The sequence below is a fragment of the Lacerta agilis genome, chromosome 5, assembly GCF_009819535.1.
Source record: "Lacerta agilis isolate rLacAgi1 chromosome 5, rLacAgi1.pri, whole genome shotgun sequence".
Lineage (NCBI taxonomy): Eukaryota > Metazoa > Chordata > Lepidosauria > Squamata > Lacertidae > Lacerta > Lacerta agilis.
In genome coordinates, this window is record NC_046316.1 from 61,900,689 (window position 1) to 61,907,836 (window position 7,148).

Consider the following 7,148-nt stretch of genomic DNA (forward strand, 5'->3'; position numbering starts at 1 on the left):
AAATTAATCCCTGCCTTCCAATTCCTGCCTCTAAAGTTTTACTGTAGACATGTTACTTTAGACTTTTACAAACACTGGTGAGATAAATTTATCAATTTTCACATCACCTGTGATAACTAGGATGCCGGGGCCGTATGCGGCATTCATGAAGTATGGGATGTATCTGCTACTACACCGTAAATACACCTGCAAATATGAAATACCGGTAATTAAAAATCCAGAGATGCAGTTTGTCCAGAACCACCTACCCAAATCAATCTTCTTTAGTCTTTATCACTCACCAAAATCCCATTTCTCTACGGCATTTCATATTGTAATCTGAGGAACTATGGAATAATCTAGTACCATGGAAACATACTCCTTGATTCTATAAATAATAGCTCCAACTGCCATTGTGAAGTCATGTTCTGTAGATTCTTTCCAGTATCTCTTTCTTGCACATACACACACATTAAAACAAGACTGAACCTCACCCAAGAAACACAGGTTAGTGCACGAGTTCCTAAAGTTAATGTTGTTCAAGCTTGCCAGATCAGGAATCTATCTTTATTCCCTATCCATCCCACAAATGCTTGGCTTTAAATAGTGATTTTTTTCAAATGGCACATTTGGATCCTTCTTGTTTTTTAGGGCACATTTCATGGTATTATTTATCTGCAAGAACCACAGGGTATAAAAAATTGTCTGAAAGGAAAGTGTGAACCTTCTCGTACGGTACAAGCACAGAAATGACTCCCTGACACCCAAGCATTGGTACATTTTATGGTAAAATAATTTGGGCCAAATAACTTCTGTACCAAATGTAGACTTTTGGTATGTCTTGCCAGTATTCATGCAAGGGGAAAAGAAGTCATATTCAGACCCTTTGGTCCTTCAGCACGACATAGTACAAGGGATCAAGTGTGATTTGATTCATTTATTTGGCATCTTATATACTGCTTTTCAACCACTGGCCTCAAAGCAGGTTAGAAAAATAAAATCCTGATGCAATTATGTCAAAAGTAATAAACATTATACAAAGACAGATTAATTCAAGAGGGTTGACAGTGGAACAGGATCTAATCATGAATGTTTCTGGCTGCTTGACCTGGACATCAGATGGATGCTTGGATCTAGAAGTACTCTTAAGCTCTGAAGCTGATCTTTGGGGGAAGTCCATCCAACACTCCAACGGAATTTATTTATTTGACCACTGATACTGAATGAAAGGGCCAAAATTCATAATAATTCCAACTATATAATGACTCAGATGTGTGAGTTGACATTTATAGCTTTAAAGACACACGTGCTTATTTAAAAAGGATACATGCAGAACTCTCTTTCAAGTGAGATTAACAGGCCATAATATCCCCACAAGTCTGTAAGCAGGCCTTGAAAATGAATTTGTTAACTGCTGTTTTACAGAATGACTAAGTGGGCTGTGCAAATTTATGGCGCTGATTTCTACTATTTTATTTTGATTTATGGTCAAATTGGGCTTTTGTGTAAAGGTGTTTTACATATTGGTACTGCACATTCTTTAATTTATACATTTGTGTTTGTTCCCTTGTGTGGAACCTCCCCCCTGAAATTTGGCATATAAATGTATTCAATAAGTACATTAATTTAAAATAATCATATATGAATGAGACAATTCAGAAGCGACCATTCCTCCAGTGGGGAGGGGGAGTTGGAGGCAGGAAGTCGGCGCAGGGGCTGTGAAGGGATCGCAGAGCCTGAGCACCAAGGGGGAAGCGGGGAACAGGGACAGGTTCCCGCGTCCCGAGTTTGCAGACAGGAAAGACGTGGAAGGGGGAGACGGGGGTTCAGAATCCTGCGCCTCTTTTGCTGGACCAAGAACCGGAAGGGTTCATTCCCGGACTTTGCGGAGGGATGAGATGGACGTTTGAACTTTTGCTCCACTGTAAATATCTGCACAATAAAGGACTTAGTTTTTAGAAGTTCTGCGTTCGGCTGATTTCTCATGAGCAACCACTGAACGTCCTTACAATGTGTTTTGACTATATGTGGTTTTGGCTTTAGGAGCGATCCCCAGAATGCAACCCCAGAGGGCTTATCCAGGTGTTACTTTACTCTCTTGTCAAGTGAGGGCTGGGAGAGAATTGCACAAAAGAAGTACGTAGGGATTTTGTGCAATGATCAATAGGCACACTAAGCATACTTATTTCCAAGTAAGTCACTTTGAAATCAATGGAACTTCCAAATGTGAGTTTAGGGTTAGATGACCTCAGTTTGGTAAATTAACATTAGTGACTCTTTCTGATCATGCTTCCAGAGTGAACAAAGAAGAAGTAGGAGATGGCATCCCAAGAGGTGACAAAGGGGAAGATGAAACAGAAAATGAGGAAGAATCTGCACTTAATTATGATGATGATGAAGAAACTGAACACTGATACTGAGTAAGAGCAAGGAACAAGCCATTTTAAGGGAGAGGCTTTTCTCCGCTTTGAATAACAGCAGAACTCATAACCATTCAAATTATATAATGACTCAGAGATGTGCGAGTTGATATTTACAGCTTTAAAGACAAACATGCTTCTTTAAAAAGGATATGTGTGGAACTCTCTTTCAAGTGAGATTGGACAGGCCGTATCCCTACAAGTCCGTAAGCAGTTCTTTTAAATGAAATTGTTAACTGTTGTTTTATGCAATGACTAACCGGGCTGTAGAAATTTGTGGTTCTGATTTCTACTATTTTATTGTGGTTTGTCGTCATGCTGGGCTTTTGTTTAAAGGTGCTGAATAATTTTCTGTTACTGATTGCTTTATAGAGTTTTAAATTATCTGTTCATATATTGCTACTGCATATTCTTTAACTGAGATACAGCTGAATGCATTAAAAAGTCCTCAACCTGTTAGGGGCCAGGAGCAAATTTAGAAATCTTTCATGGGCACCACAAAATATCCATTTAACAGAAGAAATACTGGTGAGGTTCGGACACACATCCAACCTCCAAAAATTAGGCAAAATATCCAAGACTCCTCAAAGTAAATAAAACACTAAAAAAAAGCTGGAACATCTCCTCCCAAAACAAGCAATGTCTCCAACAAACAACCCTGCCAAAACAAAAATTTGAGAGGGGCCTTGGCAGATTCTGAGGTCAAGGAAGAGGTGGGGAGACTCTGGGTAAACCAAGGGTTCTTTGGCAGTTTACATAGTGATTTGTAAGCTTGTTCACAAATGGCCATTGGAATGGGCTTTAATTTTGCATCCTGACTTGCAAACATCAGAATATAGCTATGCAAGTAGCTTGCCACCTATGACCACTTGGAAACAACCATTGCATTCTGATGCCTATTCTTTATCATTTGCTTTTGCGTACCTTCAATCAACTGAAGCATTTTCCACCTTTGACTGGCACTTCCAAGTTGGTTACCGTGATATTCCATTTTCATATACTGGCTGGACTGAGAGTTGGGAAGTAGTTATCTGTATTCCAGTGCAGAAGGTGTAAATACCTTCTGGGGGGAAAAGAACCAGCAGCTTCAGGAAATTGCTGCAGGAAGAATGGGACAGCCTTGTTGTCACTATCCTTTAAAAAACAAAACAAAACAAAAAAGACAGGATGACTTGCCTATAGATGAATATCACAGTACAGAAACCACCTGGCAAGGTAGCTCACACAGCCTATTAGAGAGTAACAATAACATGACAAGGCTCAAATGCAATATGATGATAGCCAGCATCACAGACAATATATCTGAATACCAGTTGCTTGGAAATCACAAGTGGCGAGCTTGCCATTACATTACTCAGTCCTGTATGTGAACTTCTCATCGGCATCTGGCTGGCTGCTGTGAGAACACAAGGCTGGACTAGACTGGCCTTTGGCCTGATCTAGCGCAGTGTTTTTCAACCTTTTTGGGGCAAAGGCACACTTGTTTCATGAAAAAAATCACGAGGCACACCACCATTAGAAAATGTTAAAAAATTTAACTCTGTGCCTATATTGACTATATATAAAGTAATTCTCTTGAATAGGAATCAAATAAACAAATTTTTCCCACGGCACACCAGGCAACTAGTGTGCCGCGGAACAGTGGTTGAAAAACACTGATCTAGAGTATGGCTCGCAGTTACAAGTGATGGCAAGCAGGAACTCCTTACATCAAGGATCATCTATCTAAAGGGGCCATATCAATTCGACTTGGGCTTTTTATGCCAAGGATTCAGAGAATGAGTTCTCTATTAGTAGGCATCTTAAGTGCTTTTTTTCAGGGGGTACGCATACTCCTAAACATTTTGTGAACCTAATGGGAGAAGAAACTACAAATTTAATTTTCTTCTCTAGCATGGTGAATCGTCAGTTCCGTTGCTACCCCCGATGATGGCATTTTGTCCATTTACTGTATTTATTTCCCATGATTTGAACTATAAAATGGTGATTTTCTTGAGTCAAAATGAGAGTACCGCATAACATTTATTTATTTTTTAGGGGGGGGGGAAGCACTGGGCATCTTTGTTATTGCTGCTGGCATAAAAGAAAAAGATGCACCCAATATTTTCAAATTTCAGGCTAGATCCGATTATAATTACATACCATTGTGAATCGACAAGGCGTGACTGAGTGTAGATTAATTTTCTGCTAAAGGCGACACCTGATCACCAAAGAGCGGTGAAAGCAACGGAGAGGGACGCATGTGCCTGCCATCCTTCATTGCATAGAATAAATATTTTTATTCTTATTTTGCTCACTGTTGTAAGAAACACGGAATAATATAGGAATACAGTACCTAAGAAGGCTTTCCTCCAGGGAAAGGAAACAGGGCGAATTGGCCAGGGGCGGTGGGAGGGCAGGGACGTCACGTGACAATTCAACATCTGGGCAGGAAAGTCACCTCAGGGATCAAAGGGCCCGCGGCAGTTGGGCCCAAGGAGGCCGCGCCTGCGCCTGCGTTAAACCCCCCCCCGCCTCGGTTTCCATGGGAACACGGAGGCGGCGCTGCCCAAACGGGAGAGAGGGGGTTGGCGGGAGTTGGTCGGCACCTGCGTAGCGGACCAGACGCGCGTCGCCTTTTCCGTTGAGGAGCAGCCGCTCTCCGGCCACCCGGGGGGTCTGTTACGTTGCGCCCTCAGCTCTTCTGCGGATCCGGCGGGTTAAGCCAGAGCTAGAGCCTCCTCTCTGCCTTTGGACGTCCAGGCCGAATGGAGGCTGCCGGTCGCGCCGCTGCGGCTCCAGGGTGGGTGCCCTGGCCGCCTTCGGGGGCTTCTTTCTCATAGCCGGGACTGCTGCTTACTTGGAGGGTGGTGGGTGGGTTGGGAGGAAAAGGGTTTTTTTTGTCCTCGGGAGACCTCTGGCGGAGCCCAGGCGCGTCACAATTCCCCCGCGTGGCTGCAGGTGTGCACGCGTGGAGGAAAGTTACGTGTGAACGGTGGAACTGGGCTGCGTGTGCGAAGACATAAACGGACACGCGGCCATTCTGGCACGTGGTGGGTGGGTGCATATAGATGGGTGAAGATTGGTGGAATTTGTGAGGGTTTCTTCTTCTCTCCTACCTTGGTGTATTTTTATTGTTTTAATTGTAAGCATTTAAAAATGACGCAAGTGACTGCTTTTAGCTTTCGTTAACCACTTTAGGAAAACCAAACATGAGCTTATTGTTGGAGTGAGTGCAGTACTAAATAAAAACGTAATGTGGTTGGACAGGAGCAAAGGGCATATATGTTACCAGTGTCCCCCCCCCCCAAAATGTTTAGGGTTACTTTCATTTTGACTCAAGATAATCACCATTTTATAGTTCAAATCGGGAAAAATAAATACAGTAAATTGACAAAAGTATAAAGATTCACAAAATGTTTAGGGGTATGTGTACCCCTGCATCTCCCCAGAAACCATTTGGCCATATATGTGCCTACATACTGTAGAATCAAAGAATTCTAGAGTTGGAAGTAACCACAAGGATCATCTAGATTCTAGTCCAATCCCCTGCAGTGCAGGAATCAAGAGTGGCTGGGGAAACCCAGCCTCATGGGCGAGGTATAAATAATAATAGTAATAATAATAATAATAATAATAATAAATAACGTGGGGCTCAAACCCACAACCCTGAGATTAAAAGTCTCATGCTCTACCAACTGAGCGAGTATTTAAAGTTAGCAGCTTGGTGGGTGCCATAAAGTACATTGATTTATGATGGTTGCTTCCCACAGTGCATAAAATGTGTTCTCAGTGTTTGTTTTGAGTCAGAATCAGGAGCATGGTTTCACACATACCGGTAGTAATGTTGCCTATGGCAGATGAAGAATACACCTGTGCAAGGGGTACTGAAAAGTTTTAATGTATACAGAACTATCCCTGAGGCTTGAGTGTGATGCTTAATGTACTGTAAACTTTTAAAAAATCTTGTGACAGGTAAAACCAAAATCACTGGAGTGTGGTGTGCCATATACAAGCACATTGATTTATCTGTCTATCGTAATTAACAGGTTTCTCGGGCAGCCTTGGCCAATCTCTTTAGGGGAACATATTGTAAAAGATGGGGCAGGGGCAGGGTGGAGAATGTTTGTGTTTGTTTCTCTGTATGGGAAATACTTGACATATTTTACATGATTTAAGTGCCATGAAATAGTGAAGGTGGTATCAGTATGGGGGATTTTCTTCTGTGAGGTGAACTCTCTTACGTACCACTTGAGTTTGATGGGAGGCAAACTGCAGACATGATCTTTCTATAGAGTCAGGCATCTAGATATAGTCACTAGATTCTGCATTAAGTGCTGCCTCTTTTCATTTGGTTGCTGTGGTATGGCTGTTTGTATTAAACGTTCTTGTAGATATGTAGTATTTCGTTAAATTGCTAGGATGCACACTTTCTTAAAATTACCTTAACATTATTTCTTTTTAAAATTGTTGTAAGCCTCAGACAGACTAAAAACCTTTCAGAAGTGCAATATTGACCCTGCGTTCATCATCTGAGGCTCTCCTTTGTGTGCCTCCTCCATCATCAAGAGGTGTGGAGGATGGCAACATGAGAGCGGGCCTTTTTTGCAGTGGCTCCCTGTTTGTGGAATGCTCCCTGCAGCGAGGCTGAACTGGTACCACCTTTACATATCTTTAGGCTCTGGGCGAAAATATATCTCTTTAACCAGGCCTTTGGTTGATTAATGTTCTGTGTCCTCAGTTTGGTAATTTAACATTAGCGACTCTTTC